Source organism: Struthio camelus, chromosome 1 (genome assembly GCF_040807025.1).
Source record: "Struthio camelus isolate bStrCam1 chromosome 1, bStrCam1.hap1, whole genome shotgun sequence".
In the NCBI taxonomy this organism is placed as follows: Eukaryota; Metazoa; Chordata; class Aves; order Struthioniformes; family Struthionidae; genus Struthio; species Struthio camelus.
Genome location: NC_090942.1, coordinates 172,591,808 through 172,614,332, shown reverse-complemented (window position 1 = coordinate 172,614,332; position 22,525 = coordinate 172,591,808). Strand labels below are relative to the sequence as shown.

The 22,525-nt window shown below is 34.1% G+C and overlaps 1 long non-coding RNA gene across 1 annotated transcript in view; it reads left to right on the top strand.

The window, feature by feature from the left end:
* The window catches only part of LOC138065814 (uncharacterized), a 144,722-nt gene that overhangs the window by 2,304 nt on the left and 119,893 nt on the right, over positions 1-22,525 (top strand). Inside the window, exon 2 of the long non-coding RNA XR_011138882.1 lies at positions 16,226-16,307. This is a non-coding gene — a long non-coding RNA (uncharacterized lncRNA). The remainder of the gene's footprint in view (positions 1-16,225; positions 16,308-22,525) is intronic.

The following is a 22,525-nucleotide window of genomic DNA, read 5'->3' as shown; positions in this document are numbered from 1 at the left end:
AAACAAACAAAAAAAACCCAAGATCTTTTTTTTTGGGGGGGAAGGGTGGGAGGGGGGAAGGAGGGAGAGAGAAATAGCCTCTGTAAGCTAGCTACTTTGGGTGGATGGTAGTATTCTGTTCACCTACACTGGGCCTTGTATCTGTGCTAGGAGAGCCTTCGGGCAGTAAATGATGAAATAAGACCTGTTATTTTGAAATAAAGTAAGATTTATTTTTCCACAATGTATTTGTGAGCAAAGCTTTACAATAATAGTGTCCTATGTCTTTTCTACATTTGACATTTCCCTCAAGTTCTTCTTTTGATATTATTTGTCATTTTTCCACTACTTTGCTAAAGCTGTAAATAATATTTTGTTACACTGAGATAAATATGATAGTGTGGTATGTTTTCCTGTGAATGGATGATGATGTGTTAACTTGTGGAATGTGTCAGGACCGGTGGGGGAGCGCTGTTTGGACAATCATGGATGGTTAAGGAGAACATCATAATTTGGTGTCTTTTATTCCTTTTAGGAACTTGCATATCTGTAAGGTCACATTAATTCAATCACTATAAAATGAGAATTTGTTAATGTATTTGTATATATTATACCTAGAAAAATTCATAGTGTCTATTACTAAAACTTTCTAGTGATTTTCACTATAAGATTCTGGGTTTGCTTATAAATTGAGAAATTGTAAAAATTTCCACTGAAATGTTTCATTATACTTTAAAAATAGAAGGTTAATGAAGATTAAATAGCTAAGTTTGGCGTAGCTGAAACCCTCATTCCTTACTTAGTGGAATGCTAGAAGTCTCTTGTAAACGTTGGAAAATCTTCTGTGTTACAAGAGCACTTCTTTTCCCCTTAGATATTCCTTTCCCCCATGAACCTATATCTTATCTAAAACCAAGAAATGAGAAATGCTTCATTTTACTGGTTAAGGAAGCTAATTTGAAACTGAGGAAGAGGATCCTTTCACACCCTGGATCTCTTCTGCAAGGAAGAAAAGGAAGTTAAAGTAAAATTTGGCAAAACCTTGATTGTCTAGCCCTTATTTTTTTGCTACCTGACTTACAATTCTTTTGTTTCTTTTGTCCTCATAAGTACACTCGAGTGCTTTACCTCTTGGAGGTGATCTCAGCATTTTGAGTATCATAATTTCTAGAGGGTGCAACAAAACTGTCAGTTTCTAGATCGATGGCATCAGAGCTGCCCTTTAATTAAATAGAAAACTGAATTGTTCTTTTTTTCTCCACCCAAAATCTGAAGGAAACTATGCAATTCTTCATGAAATATGATGTCATCCCAAAAGGATGGAACTGCTCTCCATCCATACGGAAATAACGATGTACAAAACATGGTATAGTAAACATAGAATCTAGAATCACGGAGTCTGGAATTCTCTGTGATTACTTCTCTGTACTTTTGGCGGTAAAAGTTTGTAAAAATGAAAGAGTATTATATAATTTAAAGGCTTACAGACTAGACAATGAAATAGAACATATTTTCATTTACTAAATTCTAGAAAGATGTAAATGGCCATGACAGTTAGCATTGCTGGGCAATAACAGTTATAAGGTAGGCCAGGATGAAGGTAATTACATTACTATGTAGTATTTTTTAGTAAAGAAAATAAGGAAATAACTGTGTATGTTTGAAGCCTATTTAGAATGCTTTCATGAGATTGTGTGAGCACTGAAGGGAAGCGAGCAATTCATAGATAAAAACTGTGAAAACACAGGGCACAAAGAATGAAATCAAACAGCATAGTCGCTCGAATAGCTATTGTGAGAGCTAAAGCCAGGACCACAATATACTTCCAATTTGAGAACAGAAGGGGAATACTAAAACCTGACTCATGATTTTCACCCCATAAAAAATGGTGAGTACTTGAGCTGTGTGTATTTCAAATGGTAAAATACAGAAAATTACAGTTATAGACAACTGCTCATGATGCTTTACTATATAGGAAAATATTTAATAGTACTCTAGAGGAATTAAAAAAATTGAAATAGGCCAGGATCTAAAAGAAGGGAGGAGGGAGGAAAAAATGGAAAAGGAAGGAGAAAGAAAAGGCACAGAATTCTGGATATATAATCCAGGGTTCAATCACTTAACTTGGGACTCCGCTGTGAACAAACAAGTGAATCCAAAGTACAAGATATGTGGTATTCGGGAACTGGGAGAAAAATGTTGCACTGATGGCTGCACATGACTTAACTCAGCACAGAGGTACAAGCAATTCTGCAACACCTCAGAAGATGTGCAAAGCTTGGTGGTTTTTCAACTGTGTCAGAAGCTGGAAAAAAAATCAAATTAAATCAAATACATCCAGAAGCCTGTAAAATCAGTTTGGCTGTATTGCTATTTCATACAACTACTGTGAAGTGTCTTAATCTCCAGAGATAAATGACAAGTCTACCCTCAAGAAGTAAATGCTACAAAATATAGTGACATTACACATGCCCAGAGAAAAAGAAAAAGAAAAAAACAATATGAACTCTAAATATTATCAGAGTTAAAGTAGATTGCATGGAAACACAAGTTTTGCAAAATCCACTTTGAAAGCATCTATATATTTAAGCCCATTTGAATACAAAAATATTTAACAAAAAACTAACTATACTTAACAAGCTAATGTCATCAGAGATAAAGCACCTGTAAGACAACTGATATATATGAAATAACTACTTAACTCAGCAGTTATTCCACGTAACACTGCAAATACAAATTTCTAGCAAGGTAATGAGTTGTATTTTTGTTATTGTAGTTTTGTTTTATTTTGTTTTGTTTTGTTTGAAGTAAATGTACGTGTGTAAAGTTCATTTATCGTGCTGAGCCATTTGAAAAATCAAACTATATTTGATATATGTATCTTTATATATATATATAAATAATTTTAATATAACCGATTTTCTCCAGAAATTGAGCTAATTCCTCCTCATGCACCTTTTTCCCTAGACTTTTTTGATTTCACTATTCAAAATAGAGACATGAGTTAGAGCGTAAACAATCCAAAACAAAATGAAAATCACTGTCACAGCGGAGTAGACTTTTGTTATGTTGATAACTACAAATGCTAATAGTATAAGTGTTTTTAAATCAGAGATCTCTGAGGAGGAAAAAGCCTAACATTGCAGTATACAATTGCATGAAAAAAAAGTGTGCCCTTGCGTAGCCAGAAAAAAAGATAAAGGAAGCTAGATTACACCTCCAGTGAAGATGAATGTCATATTCAAATACAAAGATTTAAATTTCAGTTAAAGCACCTTTATTTTTGATATTCAGGGTTGCATAAAGGAAAAAAAAAAACACAAGATGACATTTTAAAAATACTGATCAAAAATATATTTTGCCTGAACGTTATCTCAACAAGATGAGCTATTCCTAACACTTACCCAGGTTATTATTATATTACTTAAACCAAGGTTACTGTGTTACTTAAATCTTTTCATCTGTTCTGTATATTTATTGATTCAACAGTCTTAAGCACAGGAGTTTAACAAGTAACTTTTTTGTAGTTGCTCACCTGATAATGAGTCCAAAGCGTATATAGACTCTATGTATATCCTCTGGTTATTTATAAAATGTGAGAATGAAGGTAAAAGCATAATGAAACATTTCCTACATGCATAATGAAGAATGCAAACTGAGCTAGTAAAATCAGTCAGACCAGAGGAAAGCTTGTAATTATTACCTTTGTGCCCAGGTAGTCCTAAGAACTACCATCTCATCCTCTTAGGGTGGTTTATAATTTATTATTATGATATTTAAAGCACCATGGGAAAAAAAAGTGAAACTTTCAAATCGGAGTCCTGAAGCTTATCTGGAAGCTTAATTCTGTTTCACGACAGTTTCTTCAAAGCATTTCTCAGCCTTCAGCCTAGTAGAACATCATACAGTGAGTGCTTTCTGCTGCTTTCTCTGGAGTAGTGCACTTTGCAGACTGTTTTAGAGATAGAAAGCTGTAGCCCTTGGAACTTAGACATCCTGAATTACCTTACTGTAACAGAATCACAGATAACAAGGATTTGGAAACTCGCTTAGAAAATTTTCAAAGTAGAACAATTTAATTCTATCAAACTATTTTTTCACAAAAAAATTCCCAGGCACCATTACATTGGATTTTTTTCAGTGGCATCCTGAAACCTTTTAGTTTTTGTCTTCTTGAGACAGTGGTCCTTTAATTGCTTACTGCTGTGTTATTGAGGATTATACTTTTGGGTCTTAAACCAGTATGTTGTTGTACCTTGGTAAACAGTGTACTCAAAAGAAGACACGTCCTAGCGTTTATTTATTTGTTAGTTTGTCTACTTAAAGCCTATGATTTGAAGTTGGTCTTTGGAACCTTAAAACTTGAGTAGATTGATTGTAAATGATCACATAGACATCACAGCATCAGAGTCCTGAGCTATGTGATAAGGACTAAAAAAAGCAATAGTCACACTTGAGGTGTACCATCCCTGCTTTGTTGGGACATGTAGAAAAAACATGAGACATATTTTGTATTTGTTTTTGGAAGTTAAATAAAGTCTCTGCTCCATATGTGAGTGTGCAATATAACTATTTAAAATAACTTCACCATGTGCACAAAAACAGGCTTGGGGATGCAGGGGATGGGGGGAAGGATTCTCTGCATAAATCCTGAGTGGGGGGTAGAGTCTCTCCAGTGAATGCAGATGCCTCAGCCTTCAAATATTAAAAGTGTGCTCCTTGATATTACACTTACAGTACTTCCGAATTTGAGAGACCTGTGATATCCTCCTTTGAGACTGGTTATGCAAAGTTAAAAAGCAGATATATAAAAGAAAGAAAGAAAAAAAAAAAAAGTAGGCACATAATTCTTACGTGAAAGAAGGCCAACTGTATACAAAGCAAAGTCAAGATGGAGAGTGAGAACTGACCAGTTGGACTGTCTGGGGCAGCAAGTTTTCAGTTTCTTTCTCCCGAAGGTTGTATCTTAGGAGGAAAATTATAGTATTTTTACTACTGTGTTTGAAACATTTTGGATTAAAACCTTGCAAGACTTAGTAGGTCAGTGAAAAGCTCAACCAACTGGCTCCTGGGAGATTAATCAGAGTTGTATCATTGCTGTAACAGCGGAAAAGATAGAGCCAATTTCTTCTTTCTTCCAGTTGACTTATTTCATCAATTGGTCACTTCTCCTTGTCTTTCCCTCTGGTTTCCGTAACTCCAGCCAAGTCACTGCAGCACATTTATCTCTGAGATATTAGCTCCTATAACATGAAACCAAAATCATTTTCCTTAGCTAAAGAAATTGTAAAGCTTGGCAAAGAAAACATTGAGTGTCTCCCCAAGAATACCCTACTCATCATGAGAAAGTTTCTAATAAACTTCATCTAAGCTGCTTTAACAAATAATATCCTCAAATATTGTAATTGAGAATGTTTTTTCTCCGATAGGCTTAAAAATTTCAAGCAAATCATCTTTAGAACTGTGAGAACTTTTATTATAAATTATTTATGTAATACTCCAAGAACTTTAAAAATGAAAAAAAATCAGAAAAAGAAAAAATCTTCAGCTCACCTGCTCAATATTAATACTTTTAAAATCTAGAGAGACAGTGTTTCTGTTTTTGCTTAAAGTTGTTTGTTGTGTGATTTCTTTCAGAAAAAATCTGCTTTAAAAATAACAATAGTAAAGATAAAAAGTAAAAAGCCGCTTTCCATTTTCTCCACAGTTACAATTATGACTGAGCAATTAAAATATTTTTTCTATATGTAGAATTATTAATGGCACATAGGGTCTCAAAGGATGACCACAGTGTCCACAATAATTCATATAATCAGACATATAAGGATTAATGCAATTTTAAGAACATAAACCTGATGCAAAAATATTTTTTGTCTTTGCTCACATAATAATTTCTGGAAAAAAACTGAGAAATACTCAAATGATTAAGAAAGAACCAAGTCAGTGTTTCATTTTGAATAATTCCATATAAAAACAAATCCAGCATTTATATACCTGTATGTTATTTCCTTACTCAATAATAGCTCTCAATCAGCTCATGGTCTCATCATGAATTCATCCAATCAACAGAGCAGAGGTCACAAATTGCATCAAAAAGGATTTTATTTTAAAACAGACAATACTTGTAGATTTTCTAGAAAGATAAAGCTAAGGGTGTTTAAGTCTATCTCTTTGATCACTCTCTCCAATATTCCATTTGCATTTTTGGGATGTCTTTCAGTTCTAGTGGGGTGTCATGCACTGTTTCGGCTCTTCATCTTTATGTATTTTACGCAGAGGAATGGTGGTCCTGTATGGGGGCCTGTCCTTGATATCAGGCATATGCAGTGGCACTCTCCTTAAATATCAACTCATGATTGGAACAAAGAGGGGAAAAAAAGGAGCTTCTGGTCAGCCCAATTCCCTCCACTTTTATTTAGACTGTATCCTCCTTTCCGCTAAACAGTCCTCTGTCATTAGAGTCAGCCTTGCATAGAGTTATGACCTGAGCATAACTGGTCAGAGGTTCCCAGAAAATAGTCCTTATAATTAAGGAATTTGTCAGAAAGCAAGATTTTTCAAGAAAGGAAGAATTTAAATTACTATCCTAATTAAAAAAGAAAAATAAAATTTAATAAATACACCTTTTAAAATGTAAAAATACAGAAATTGTTTTTTCAAATTGAATACAGTTTTTGTTTGAAAAACATTACTTAAGGAATCCTTCAAATAGGCTAACAGATTAAAAGGTTAAGTGCAAGTCTGAAATAAATATCTGATTTTTTTTTTTAATGAAAGCTTGAAAGTGATAGAATAATGATCTGTATTGTGGAGCAAAACTTCTGCGTTCAAACAGTAAAAATCAATATAGATGAACAAAAGAACTGCTTGACCTGGAATTTCTCCTCAGCCTTTTCATCCTTCTTCATTTGGAATTGTCACTTTTTAAAGAGAAAGAATCAGAACATTTTGAGAAGGGCACTTTCTAAATTTCTAGTAAAAAGGTATGTTGACTGCATGTCCAATAATTTCTTGATCTCTTTTTCTCTGGATGAACTGAGTTTATTCTTAGGGTTATATAACATATTGTAACCCCCCATAATGTAGCCTAGTCCAGAGGGACAAAGAAGGACAGAGGGATGGTGGTCCATCTGACGTAATACAAATGTCTGGAACGTAGGAGTCTCTCTCAGAGCTTGTTGAATATCTGCATTCCTTTTACATTCAGTGAAGAGAAATAGGCATGTCTAAGGCATGATTCATGCCATCTTGAGTAGCTATCTAAATCAAATGCAATGAGTTACTCTCTAAAGCATTTATTTCTCACTACAGGCTATAAAAAGAGTCCATATACTTAGCTTAGAGAAAAATATCTACATTATGGATATCAGGAGTTATGTGATATTGCTTCTGGTCAAAGGATCCAAACCAAACTTCTGCAAAAAAACTATAAACGTGTCCAGGTGCAGTTTAAACAGGACCATTTTAAATCAAAAGATTAAAATGAAACATTGTGATCTGGCAATATTTAAATATTTCCGTAGGGATTACTGAAACAAGACATATCAATATTTATGATTTAGGGAAAAAAATAAGCTTAAATGTTAGAATTCCTGTGGAGCAGACATTTTGATTTCATCCAGCTCTAACTGAAAATGGAAATTCCTGTAACTTTAGTCCAGGGTCCAGATTACAGGACTATAACATTACTATGAAAGGTTAAATAATATGCAAGTAATTACTTTTACTCATGCAATAAACAGATGTAAACATTATAAAATCAGTTATAATTTTATAAGAATATTTTATGGGACTATTCTTTTTTAATACAATTTTTTTTGTGAAGTACTTAAAATAAGTTTAAAAACAATAAAATAATTAAATCTTCTTTAAATATGTAACAGGAATACTAGTTTTAATGTGTTCTTAATCCATTATTATGTTTAAATATTATAATTAATCATGCTTCAAGTCAACTAACCAAAAAGACTACGACTTTAATTAATGCCTGCTATAAATTAATAGAGGCTGCAATGTCAGAAAGTTTTTTTTTTCCCCCTATTGGCATTATTCAAGATATAATGAAACTTCACAAAATCACTCCAACTGCTATGTTATTGAGTAGATTTGATCTGAAGTTGATCAGGCAACAATTTGATTTCAAGAATACCTCTTCAAGACTCAATTTCAGGAACATTAAATTACTAAGTCTTTGTAAAAAATCAACATTTTCAGGCCTTATTATGCCAATTTATGTCAATGTTTATAGTTATGACTGATGTTTTTGATCTTTTGAGTGAATTTGTGTATAAATATGGACAGCCAGATATTGTTCATATGCAGAAATAATCTTATGAGCCAGTTCCCAATTAAGTTTGCTTACAATGTTGCACTCATGAGAATGAATATAAATCTAGAATTAATGCTGAATTCAGAAGGAAACCATATTCTGAAGGCAAACTCACCTTGGTAATAGTGTGCATCATACAATATTATTCATTTCATTCAGCAGTCTTAGTAGATCTGGTCTGAAAGCAAGGACATTTTTATTTATTCTCTTATCCAACTTAATTTTAGAAATATGTAGTGTGTGAAACTACTGTGGTACCCAGTCGTTGATACTTTTAGTTGGAGGATCAGGAATTATATTTGCTTAAGAATATGTTTTCAACCGTAAGAATGTATATGTATATTATAAAATTAGAAGAATTCCGATGGGACTCCTGTAATTGAAGTAAAGATTTCTCTAAAGGAAATTTAGAAGACCAAACTGATTTATCAGAAAATAAATAGTATATTTAGCTATGTTAACTCACTTTTAGATCGCTTCATAAAAAGAGATAAATTGATTTGGCATCTTCTGAATGTTCTCACTTCTTATCGAAAAGTGATGTCAGCAGATACGTCGTGCTTGCAGCATTATCTTTAAAACTATTTGCTGAAAAGGAGTTTAAAGCTCTCAGTTTGAGTGCATGCTTAAATTTTGCTATTATTGCTAATAATGTAGTTTAGAGCAGTATCACATAATACTGACAGATGAATATCTTGGAAAGAAGTAAGTTTTTTTTCTGAGTTGTAATTTCTTCTTTCTGTCATTTTAATTTTAAAAGTATTGTAAACAAAAATAATTTTGCAATCAATACTTTTTCTCAAAAGGCACCTGTTATGTTAATCTAAAATTGGAAAGTTTTTACTGGAATAACTCAGTGCTATTATTTTGGTAAACTGGCCTTCAGTTGAAGTATTAAGAGTTCTGAAGGAACTCTAAAGTCCCTCTAAAGGAGAAATTACATAATAAATTACTATACACCATACACAATTTCAGAATATAATCTGAAGTGGAAAAAAAAACATGTTTTTCTAGAAGGTGAACATGTAAAATATAGCCACTTTATTGAGGTGTCTTTTAAAAAGCTTCATAGAAACTGAAATCTTCTAAAATCACATTTCAGTTTGTTCTTTTAGGAGGGGAAACAGAAACAAAAATATCTGAAATTAAGACTTACGGTTAACATTTAAGATTAGATACCTATCCTTGACATCCAAGTTGTAAATGAGCTAGTCATCCTAATTTCCTTTCAGGTTAAAGGAGAGAAATGGACTCATTTAGGGCACAATTCATCTAAACTATTTTATATGTCTACATTAAGATGGGATGAAATATGTCCTAGAATTGTATCCATTCATTCATTCTGTATGAAGACAGCACAGGAGAACTAGCTCAGCTGTATATTTGACTGAAGAATTTCTCTGTTGCATCTATATAATATGCTGTCAAATGTGTGACTGACTTAGACAACCATCTCACAGCTGAAGAAGGTTGTTTTTATGGCTTTTCTTTACAGAGACACTAAGGATCAATAGATCAGTACTCTCATCATGATCTTCATCAACTTCGAGTAGAGAAACTGATGATTCAGCAGCTGACAGAATTCATTGAATCTCAGTCATTCATGGATTAGCTAAATGAAAAATGCTTAATAAGCCAGGATGCTAATACGCTGCTAAATTTTCTGGACTAATTTCCCAAGCATGCACCCTTAGTGTTTACTACATTTGAGGTAGCTTATTCTACTTTCAAAGTAGAAAAAGCTACCTTTAATTTAGGTCTTTTCAAATTGTCTGCAGTTCAACTCACTAGCTGAAATTACATAGGCTATTTTACTTACATTGTAATTTCCTGATGTAGACAAGTCCATAGTGCAGAAAATACACTTAATTTAGCGGTGGCAATTATAGGGATATTCTAACAAATAATGGCATTGCCTTTATCTTCATGCTCTCTTGCAAAAGTCACTGAGATGCAACACAAACCTTTGTTGATATCTATTGACAAACATCTATTGGTTATAAAAAGCTTCCTTACACAGGTATGAAGGCCATAATGATTAAAGGACAGTGACTGCATATCCCTCAAATTGCCATTCCCGGTGATGTTATAGCATGCTACTACCTCACAGTTAATATATTTCTTCCTTTAACTTAAGGGTAACTGATGGGAGTCTAGTTGCAGGTTTCTCTCTGGAACGGGTTATCACCAGGATGGTTCCTCTAGAGGGATATTTCCTGAGGAGTCGATATCTTAATTATAAATATTGTGAAATAAGTCCCTGATACACAAAGATGACTTTCAGTTGTACTCTTCTTAATTTAACTGAAAGCAAATCCTGAGATTTATTACTTATTTCTAAGCCATTCCTCAGAGGAAGATACTGTGCACAATCTGCTGTAAGAAAGGGGGAAAAAAACATCAACTGATTGCTCTCAAAGGAATGACGCTATGTTTTTCTTATATTAATTCCTAAATAATGAAGTACCTACATTTTAAAGTTAATAGTTAGTCATATAAAATAGCTTTTCAAGGAGGGAGTCAAGGCAGCAAGCACATTATTAAAGGAAAGTCTTAGCATACATCATGATCTTCTATTTTCCTTCCACTTACAATTTGCCAGGGAGCCAGAAGAGCCAGAAAAAAAAAAAAAAGTATATTACTGTCCAGGGTAGTTTTTGGAGCTATCAAACCAAAAAATTGCATCCCTTGAGGTAGAGATATGTAGAGCAATCACTTTGCATGCTTAGTAAGAAAACAGAATTATAATAATTAAAAGGAAAAAGTGTCACATACTGGTGTATATGAAACCAACATTTTCATTGCTTTTGGGTGAACTCCTAGATACACAGTGAGAGTCAAATTAAATGATGGGAAGTGAATCATGTCTTATTTTATAAATCAGATAACACCTTCTGAAGTCAGACTGCTTACATATTTCTATTTCTTCTAGCATCTAAGAATAGATTCTACCTTTAGACATTATATCATACTGTTTTTTACAATGTAAGTTAAAGATAGAAGTTTTACTGTATTGCTAATTTATAAAACTTCGAAACTTCTTGAACTCTGGCTACTAACAAATTACAGTGATGCATTGGTTGCTGTAGGGATCCTAATTAAATATTTAAAAATAACTTGCATTGACTTAAATCTTTGTAATGGTGTCCTCATTTTCATCTTAAAAGATATCTTCTTAAGATTCACAACAAACACCCAAGAAGTGGAATATATACAAGTACAAATAGCTAATGATTCCCAACAAAAAAGTGTAAGTCTTTTCAGAAACATTGACAAAATATATGACACTAAAAATCCAGAAATTTAGAAAATATTCAGAAAAAAGACACGTTAATCGGTAGGTCTTGAAAGGGAAGCTGAATATAGCAATAGAATAAGCTAAGCTGTTTATTCTGCAGCTTAAGAACAGCTTAAGAAGGAAAGGAACTGCTTTCATCAGAAATTATACTACTTTATGATGAATATAACTAAGAAATAAATACAAATTTGAATTCAATAGCTAATGTTTTGGCTATGATCATGCAATTAATTTTCTACGGGCGAAGTCTTAGACCTATCAAAACTAAAATATGCTCTCCACTCTATGACGTAACTTCTGCGTGCTGACTTTTTATCAGTGGGAACCACACGGGATCAGGAAAGACAAACATTGGATCTTCAAACTCTATATAGGGTAAAATCATTTACATATGTAGACTTTTGGTTCTGTCTATACAATTTATGAAAGCAGAGTTTTGGTTCTATGTATACCACTGGCAGAGTCACGGTTTTCCCTTTTGAATGTTTCTGGTAGTGCAATTTATTCTTACAGAGAAAGAAGCTATAAGATATTGTATAAGACACGTAATCAACTTGTCTCAGATGCCTGGCAGTGATTGCACGTAACGTAACTCTTGGCCTCACAGCGTTCGTTACAGGCCTGATCCAATTCCTTTAGAAGTCAACGGCAAATCTCGGAAATGAGAGTAGGCTTAATAAGTGCATGTAAATCTGTTGTTCTTCTGTGAGTATAGTAATTACACTTTATTTTAATAAAGTCATTTCTCATCATTCAGTATTTTATGGCCTGCTTGCTTTGATTTAGTTATTTAATGTATTTAACAAACTCACAAAATAATTCTAAGTGCAAACTTATTTGCTGCCAAAAAGTGAAGGTCATTAGAAAGAATCTGTAAAATCTTATGATGTAGAAAAATTCAGTTCAGCTAAAAATTTAATCCGTGATAGTATAAAGTGGAAACAACTACAATTAATTTTAAAAATAATATTAACTAAAAGATAGAGGGGGAGATATAGACAGGTACACAAAGACTTATGATGCGATAGACTTTAGCTACATGTTATCCTGAGCTGCTCCTACAAAGCTGCTCGTTACTGAACTATATCTTATTTTGACACATAACCCTCTTAGGAACTGAAACCCCTTGTAAATGCAACTCACTGCAGGATGTAAGCAAATTGGTTTGTGAAGACTGATTGATAAAGAGAAATATGCATTCATCATGCACAATGTAAGCCATAGCTGCATGTAATAGGAAACTGAAAGTAAGACATTTTCTTCTCAGTTGATCATTTCCCTAGAGCTGAGCAAGTATTGGTCTAGTTTAGCAAGTGCAAATTGTATTACTTTGAGACAAAAAATAGAGAAGCATGAAATTAAAATTAGATAAAAGTAGATGAATTTAACATCTCGTTATAGAAGTTGGCCACAAATAATGACAATATGTTATTTATAGAATATTGCTTAGGAAAACCCTAAACAACAGCATTATCTATTTTATTTTTCCTAAGTAACATTACTGAAACCTCTATATCTTTCAGACTGTAAATATTGCAACTCTCTAATGGATAGTCTATGGAAATTCCCCTTTGTGAAAGAATACCATATTCTATAGCAATTCCCTGACACTTTTGTACTTTACTCTCCAGAAAGTGAAGACTGAATTAAGCTGCAGGTTCACTCTGATGGTTACTATTTGCAATATAAAACAGTATAATACCCTAATACAAAGTGATATTTTTATTCTCTTGCTTGGTCACATCCTGCAAGAACAGAAAGTAATTCAGTCAGGCAGAAAATGTTAAGTCAAAATAATAAACATATTCTGATATATTATTTATTTCCTGAAAGCATACTGCCTCACATACATTTGTCCCAGACCTGACTGTCTATACGGTAAACTAAACAGGAACTGCATATCAACGCATCCTCAATGTATGAGGTAGGGCCAAAAAGCAGGATACAGATGCAAACTCAACAGGAATTCAGCTGCTACAGAGCTCAGTGTGTGCTGGGAGCTAGGGACAGATGCTTTCATATGCAGACAGTAATCTGCTTTATGTGAGGTAAAGATTCTTATGAGAAGTAGTAAAAGAGGAAGGATTTATGACAACTTCTCTTATGAGTAAGAGTCTGCATGGCAGAAGTTCATACTGAGTGCTGAGTTCTGTAGAAATGGGGAGGTAAAAGCCACATCATTTGCACAAGCAAGATCTGCCACTGAAAAACAGGGACTTCCATTGGGTTAGGAAATCAGCATGAGAGGGAAATTGTGATTCACAGCCTCTCACAGGAGGTCATGGATCACAGCTCTCCGTAAATTTGGACGTCAATGGGGCAGAGCAGTCCTGTGGATCCTGAAGACCTTCCAGGCTCTCATGGTTCTGCATTGATTCATCTGAACTCTCTTTTAAAGTGAGACACAAGCACGTATCAGCATGTCGTCACTCGTGCTTTACAGTCTTATAGAAAGGAATACTATTACAGATTTTATGAAAACAGAAAATTGTCTGGCTGAACAATTAGGAGACCCAGACTCTTTGGAGGATGCTGACTGGAGCTCAGTTTAGACATAGCATTTACTGCTTACAGAAACCAGATCTTGCCAGCCTAAGCAGAAGTCTTTCACACATGCAACATGCCACTAATCAGATGACTGGCAGGCTTTTTTTCAGCTCTGAAGAGCTGTGGCTCCTGCTTGTCTCGTAAAATGGCTTGCAAGAAATTAATAGCTGTGAATAAAGTCCTTTCCTCAACAAAATGGTTGTAAGTTCTTTTTAACTGGAAAAAGCACAGTACAAATATTCCAGTTTTTTATGCTTGTTGTAATAGAGTTTTTGGTGATTCTATCAATCATATATACAGTATACAAAAAGGGAGAAAAAAAAGGATAAAAATAAGTACTTTAGATTTGACCTTATCTTCTGCCCAAATATGTCATTCAAGCCTCTTCAAATATATCATAACAGCTGATAGTAGAATCAGCCCTCAGAGAGTATCTAGAAAGAGAACACATTGAATCATGATCTATACAATACAGCAGTTTGTACAGGTATTTCTTAAAAGTACAAGAACTTATAGAAGCTGCCAGTTTAAAATCACAAAATAAAATACTAGCCATATTACATCAAGGACTTTTTTGCCCTCGGGCTCTCTATATGCTTCAAAGAGTCAACAGAAATGTTCAAAATACAAAAGAGTGAGTGTTCACAAGATACAGGAGAAAGCAGTGTCATTTTCAGTGATCTCAAACCACATCCTTTAGCTAAGATGATGGGATGTGGCTTTGAACAGTTTGCATGCATAGGAAGTTATTAGTTTAATCTTATTCAAATGTAATTTTTTCTTAATTTTATGTTTGAACCAATAAAATGCTGCATTTTTTGATCTAGAGTAATGTGCAAATAGAGGCGTACATACATGCACAAACAAAGTAACAATTTTAAGCTTCTAGGAAATGGATTTTTTCATTGTTATTATTGTGGGTGGTACACTCACGTCAGAAGTGAATTTTTTACAAGAATGTTAGGATGCTGTTTAGATATCCATGCAATTTAATAGTTTAGGAATGCAGGAAAATAAAAATCAATCTGCTTGGGTGCTTAACTATAAATTTCCTGCAGTTACTGTGCACCATAAAGCTATCACATAGACTTAGAAGATGAAAAGAACAATAGGTTCTCTTACTAGATGCTGGAGTAACTTCTTAGTGTGAGACACACAATTCAAGGAGCACTAGCTCCTAATTCAAATCTAAATGTGTTACATCCAAAAAGGAAGACTGAAGGTAACAGAAATATTTATCTTTAAAATAGAAAACATGTTAGAATGCTAGTTGACTGTGCTTGAGCATTGCTATAACAGTATTACCAGAAAAATTCGGCTAGAATCAGGCTGTTCAAACAGAAAACAAAACAAAACAAAACAAAAACCCAATAATCCTTTGCGCTCTGTCAGTGTCAGTTACTGAAGAGATATCGGGTTTGAAATGTATTTTCCACCTGTGAATAGTATGAGACATTAGTTTCAAATCTGATTTTGAACTGTAAAATGTAAAATGCAAATATTACCTAGCACTCTTAGGTTGAAGCTATTCGTATCAGCTATATTTTGATTATCTCTTTTGCAAACTTACTGAAAATATAGATTGCTTTAAGAACATGTACTTTTGTAAAACCTGATAATTACAAGTACCAGGACCTATTCTACACCAGAAGCAGAATACATAAGAAATGATGGATAGGATGTTTTTGACTGAGAGGAGTCCTACACGTATATGTCATACTTTGCTGTTACAGTAAAATAGATACAATAAACTGTATTTACTTATATGTGGCATTTTTGGCCTGTTTTCATTAGAAACTGCTTTAAAATTATTTAAAACTTCTCTCAGAGCTATAAAAAAAAGTATGAAGAGACAGCAACACTGAAATGTCAGATATAGTTATGTTAAGAGTGTACCGTTTTCTCTCCCTTCAATTATGGGGATATACATATGCATATGTATGTATGCACATACTATATATAATGTGTATATTTTTTATGTTTCTGTAATATTTGAATATAAAGTATGATGCATTGCTTTATATTATTTTAAATTTCATGAAAGTGCCAAAGATTTTTTTTTTTTTTTCCAGGGGAAAAAGAAGTCAGGGAAAACAGGCTGGAGCCATTGCTGCTATGGTTAAATGCAGTGGAGTTTCTTTGAAGAAAAAGAAGGTAAGGCACAAAATGGAAGCAGGAAGATTGAAAATGTGGTAACGCTTGCTAGTGATGACACTTAAGTTGTAAATTTGCTGTTAGAGAAGTACACACGCTCTAAACAGCCTAGCAAAGACCAAGCAAACTCGTAGACGCATCAAGCTGTGTAAAACTTTGCTTTCAGCTGCTTCTCCTGCCAGCACTGCTCAGCAGTTTGTCAGAGAACACTATCATGTTAACTAAGCTTGAGGGTTATTAAGCCCAAATTACAAAGAAAGAGGAGAAAGAAGACAAACGATAAACAAAAGCATAAAAAGAGGGAACCTAGCTTCCTTTCTTTTCACTTCCTTTACCTCACTTTCCTTTAGATGATTCTCTGAGTACATAGTGGGTAGTAGATCATGTGTGTTTGGAGTATCTTGTCATATTCCTGAAGTTAAATGCTATGAACCGGGGGTAAGGTGCAACCAAGTATATACAGGCTACACATTGCATGCAAAGCTAAGGATTTAACTGGCATTTCTGGATGCCATCTGCATTTTCATCTGTTTCATTTTGGTCAGGTTACTGCTCAGATTGTTGCTCAGTAACACATAGCAATGATATGTTGGATCTGTTTGCATTTTAGTCATAGAAGGCATAGAAACTATTACTGTAAAGCAGTCTAGTTCATTTACCAGCTTCCAAAGCCAAATTTCAGATTCCAGAAAAAGGTGATAATCAGAATACAGTATTCAATCTTGCAACTGATTGCAAGTTAATTTTCAGTGTACTAGTTGACATTAATTAATGTTGCTTTTTTTAATCAAATATGATCTCTCCATGGATTAAAAAAATACAAAGGCCACAATTGTTAGCACTGTCATCAACCCATTGGCATCCTGAAGTCACCAATGCTTACTCACTTAATGGTTTTGTAGAAAGTAAATCTGACTACACTGGAAAAGTTTAAATTTGTGCAGTTCCTGAACTTTAAAAAATGGCAAAGCATGCTGTTTCTTTCTGTCATAAGAACAGTTCTTAAGAGGGGACAGAGGCATGATGAGGGCTGAAGCTGAGTCACAGTAACTGACAGCATGCCTCCTAAGCAGGCTTGAAATATCAATATTATTGACCTTGGTGTGTGAAACATTTCCTTCTTGATCTGCCTTATTACACAGACCAAAAGTAAGAAGTGACTCATCAGATAGTGGATTACTGGAAGAAGAAGATTTATTTTGCTCAGAATTAGACATCACGATTAGCTGCTGTTCAGTTTGTGATCACAGCAGAGATAGGAAGCGTGTTTTTTTTTTTTTTTTAAAGAAAAATGCCTATCAGGATTTACTGATTAATACTTTCCTTGTATAAAACTGTGAGTCATCTTCAGTAACATTATTATGATTTCAGCCAGACCACCTTTTGCTGTACATTTGTCAGATTGCACAGGGTAAGCGATGAGGTATCTTTGAAGGAAATCCCTAACCATACCGGCATTCACTTTGGTGAAAAAGGAGTATGCTTTCTCTTATTTCTTGTTATATGAATACCCTGCCATAAGGGAAGAGGCAAAGAAAGAAATGCAATCTTAAAATTCTGGCATTTCAATGCAGGAAAAAAAAAAAAAAGAAAAACTTCTAGAGTAATCAAAATATTTAATGATTTAGTGATTTTTTATAATGGCAGAAAAGTTAACTGCAGCCATTTTCATATAATTTCTTTCTATCTCTTAAAGCTTTATAGGATGTATATAATACTCTCCATATCTTGTTCAATGTCATGTACATTCAAACATTATCATTGTCCTGTCCAGAAATTACTGTTTCTGTGACAGCAAAGTAACTACTCTATATAGTACACGCAGAATGAGTTGGTTTTTTTTGTTTTTTTTTCCAGAGGGGGTGAAGGGGTAAAAATATAAAGTACATTAGAATCTTGCAAATAAAAAGTTCTATAAGGGAATTATAAATATGCAAATTATTTACAAAGTAGTACCTGAGGAAAAGGTAAGACTAAGACACTGTGAAGTTCAGCATAAACTGGAAACTTTGATAGTTATAGAAATTTGCCACTTTGCATACTTTCAGTTAATGTTTTCTACTCTTAGTTCAAGTTTTTTTATCAGTTCCAAAACCTAAACAGCATAATTTTACAGTGGAACTTTTTCCATTTAAACATATCTCAATCTTTTTGGTCTAAGTAGTATTCTGTCTTCCTCTTTTGGTCTTCAGCAAACTTATTCCTAAACCTAACTCACTTTGGTAGAACAAAAATTTGAGATCACGTTTCTGACTGGACAAGCAGCTTTCTCTATGAAAGTTATTTAATAATAAATAATAAATAAATAGCAAAATTATTTATTATTATGTATCTGGAACAATGGTTTGTGTGTATTATTTACAGTACCTTTATTTTTAAGTTTACTTATTTTTAAACTGGTTGTTCTATAGTGTATAGTGATAGGATTCTATCATTTTGTGTAATATAACTTCCAATAGCATTTATGTAATATGCGTTTCTGTGTAGGAATGTTATGAAGAATAAATCCTTTGAATGCTACTGTTAATTTATTTACATGAGAAATGAGATGATGCAAGAAGCCCAAATAATATTGCATTCCTATCATATTGTATTTTAAGAACCTCAATTGGATTTTAAAAAGTCAACAGGAACAAGTAACGATGTGTCCACTGACATTAATTAGAAGAACTTTTCTCTATTCATAATTTTTGTTTCTTTGCTGCAGTAGCTGCATGTGTTGTTCATTTAAAATTACTAAATAGTCTGCAATAATCCCAATATTATTCAGAGTCCAGAAAGGGATTAGTTGAATTTTGTTAAAAATATTTGCTTCAGAGTCGTTTTACTCTGCTTTTTCTAGTTTCTTCTTTCTCTGACATCACTAATATCAGATAGAAATGTTACAATATAAATATGGCCTAGAGTATTTTCATATACTCATGTACACTTTAGCAATATATTTGCCTTTTGTGCTAGCTTTATTATTTTGATATTTTAATGATTTCCATAAGTGAATTGCCATTAACATCACATATTACAAATCCATTATGAATAATTATCACCAAGGGCAAATACATTTGCTTTAGAGAGACAACAAAATTCAGAGAAATATAGACAACAAATTTCAACAGTTCAATACAGTACAAAATAAAGTATTAAGGGGACTAGCACATTAACATTTTAAGAGCAAAGTCAGGCTTAATGTCTCAACACAAAATCAGTTCTAATCAGTTCTTTTTTGTCACTCTAGCTCAGTACTTGGAATAGATGAGTTTTCTCACAAAAGTATTTTGACTTCCTGTCTATGTAAATAAAGAGTTGCCTCAGCTTTCAAACGAAAGAGGTGAACAGAAATAACAAAAAATGACAAAATTCTTGCTTCCCTAAACAGATAATAAAATTATTTTAAAGAGATAATAAAATTATTTCTGTCATCAGAAAACTATTTAATTTTTTGCTTCTTATACAAGCGTGCCAGAGATTATCTGGAGCTATAATAACCCCTGCTAGCAGGAACATTAACTGATTTAATTAGTTTCCACTGTGTGTGCGTTTTTTCTCCATCATACTTCTAAATAACAGTCTATTTAATTTGAGAATGATCTTTGTTTTAGTAGTTGAGGAAGTTAATAAAAATGACCCTTTAAAAAGAGGCTTTAAACCACTGTTTAAAATACGACCCAGATTGATAACATACATGAATATCATTTATTTTCAAAGACAAGTACATTTGTCAAAATTTACATTTCTCGTTAAAGATGAGATATGTTTGATTTTATCATACTTTTTCTAAGTTTTCTTATTTTGCTGAGAAGGAGGAAAAGGGAATAAATAGTTGCATGATTTAGAGATTTATTCCACTTGTAGGTATCACCTACACAAAAAAAGGGTGGATGGTTCATCAAGTCTGTCCTCTATCCTATGCAGACTATAGAGCTTACGTTTCATTTCTGTACTGCTAGTTCCTTAGCAGTGACTCAGGTCTGATTCTTAAAAGCAGCTTTATCAAATCTCTATTGGAATGATTAATATAAAGCATTCAAGTAGAAGAGAAGGTCTGAACACATTTTGAACATTTTTTTCCTAATCTTTTAGGTAAGTCTGAAGTTTTTATCCATATCAAAACATATTTTTACCCAAGTTGGGATATTGTGGTCTAGAGAAGTGGATAATTAGATGTCTAAAAAACTGTTTGGATGATTAGGCTCAATGGGAAGCGATTAATGGGTTGTATGCTGCCTGGAGGCCAGTAACAAGGGAGTACTGCACGGGTTTGAACTGGGGCCTCTTCTGTTCAGTGTCTTCATCAAATGGAGGTGATATATTGCACTCTCATCAGCTTAGCAGATGGCACCAAACTGGGGGGACCGGTCAATATACGTGAGGGCAGGGCTGCCGTCCAGAGGGACTCAGATAGGCTGGAGGAATAGGCCACCAGCAACCTGATGAAATTCAACCAGAACAAATGCAAAATCCTGACCTTGGGAAGGAAGACTCCCTGGCAGTGATACAGGCTGGGGAGCAGCTCTGGGGAACAGGCCCTGCGGGATAGCGAGCTGAACATGAGCCAGTAATGCAGCAAAGACGGCCAACAGCACCTGGGGCTGTGCTAGCATAGGAACAGACAGCAGGCCTAGGGAAGTGATTATCTCCCTCTACTCAGCACTTGTTAGACCACATCTAAGATAAAGATGCTGGGTCCAGTTTTGGGACCCCCAGTACATGAAAAACTGATGTCTCTCTGGGGTGAGCCCAGTGGAGGGCCACTAGGCTGGTTGAGGCTGGAGCACTTGCCCTATGAGGAGAAGCTGAGGTACCAGGGCTAGTTCAGCTTGGAAAAAAAGACAGCTTTGGGGGCACCTAACAGCAGCCCCCAGTACGCACAGGGGGGATCATCAAGGAGATGAAGCCAGGCTCTTCACAGTGATATGTGGTAAGAAGATGAGAAGCAATGGACATAAGCTAAAATGAGAGAGGTTTCAGACTCAGTATGAGGAAAAACTTTTCCCCATGAGGACAGTCAGGCAGTGGAGCAGGTTGCCCAGAAAGGTTGTGCAGTCTCTGTCCTTGGAAGTTTTCAAGACTCATCTGGACAAAGCCCTGAGCCACCTGGTCTGATCTGAGAGCTGGCCTTGCTTTGAAGGGGAATTTGGGCCCATTTACCCTTTAAAGAACCCATATATTTAACTTTTTTTTTTTTCCAGTTTACTAATACTTTTTGTCTGTTTAAAAATAATTCTGACCTCTCACAGCTTCCTGGAAAGAAGCCTGTGGTTTTGTTTTGTTTTGTTTTGTTTTGTTTTGTTTTGTGTTTTAATGAAAGCAAATTAAATTACATGCATCAAGCGTGAAATGATGTATTAATTGTATGTTAACTGCAACTGACATGCTGTAGCTAAGAAAACATAGAATTATCTTGTTCCATGTTTTGTAAATGGTACTGTTAATCTGCAAAGAATCATTGTTTAAAATTTGCATAAATGTCCTACATTTACAAAATTACTGAGAAATTTAATTGTAATGAAATTGTGCCATTTCCCTTTGTCCATTGTTATACTAATGTATATACTCTATTTATTAAAGATTTTTCTTTCAATCTGTCACATTTATTTCAAAATGTTAAGCAATGTCAAAATGTCTAACCAGAATTTGCTTGCTTTTTTTTTAATGAGAGTTTGAGCAATACAATTTGCAGTACTACAGTTCTGATGGTGATTAGTGCTGAACATCTGCTTTTAATCATTTCATGAGCTGTTTTTTAAGCTCAAGGATATTTTTTGGTTTCATTTAGCATTATATATTTTGTTTCTAACTGAGACTCATATGAGCATACTTAAATCTTTATTAAGATCAGTAACTACTGCATGACAGTTTTGATATTGCACTGAGCTTAGTATACCAGTTTGTCTCATTACCAGATGATGATTCCCAGCTTTTTTTTTTATTTTTATTATCTGTGCCTACTACTGGATGGGGCGGGGGGGGGGGGGGGAGGAGGGGAGGGAGAGTATGTTACCTTCTTTATGTGCTAGATAGCTGGTCTGAATTCATCCATCGTAACCACTCCTTTTTCTGGGGGAATGAACTGTGGGAGGATCTTCTCATCTCTCAGCTTTTTAAAGACTGAGGTAGATGAAACAAGCATATATGTATTTCGTCACAAATAGGAAACAGTTATTAGCATTTTCAGATTGATCTTGTATATATTTTGTTATGGTAGCTGGCCTTTTAGAGAA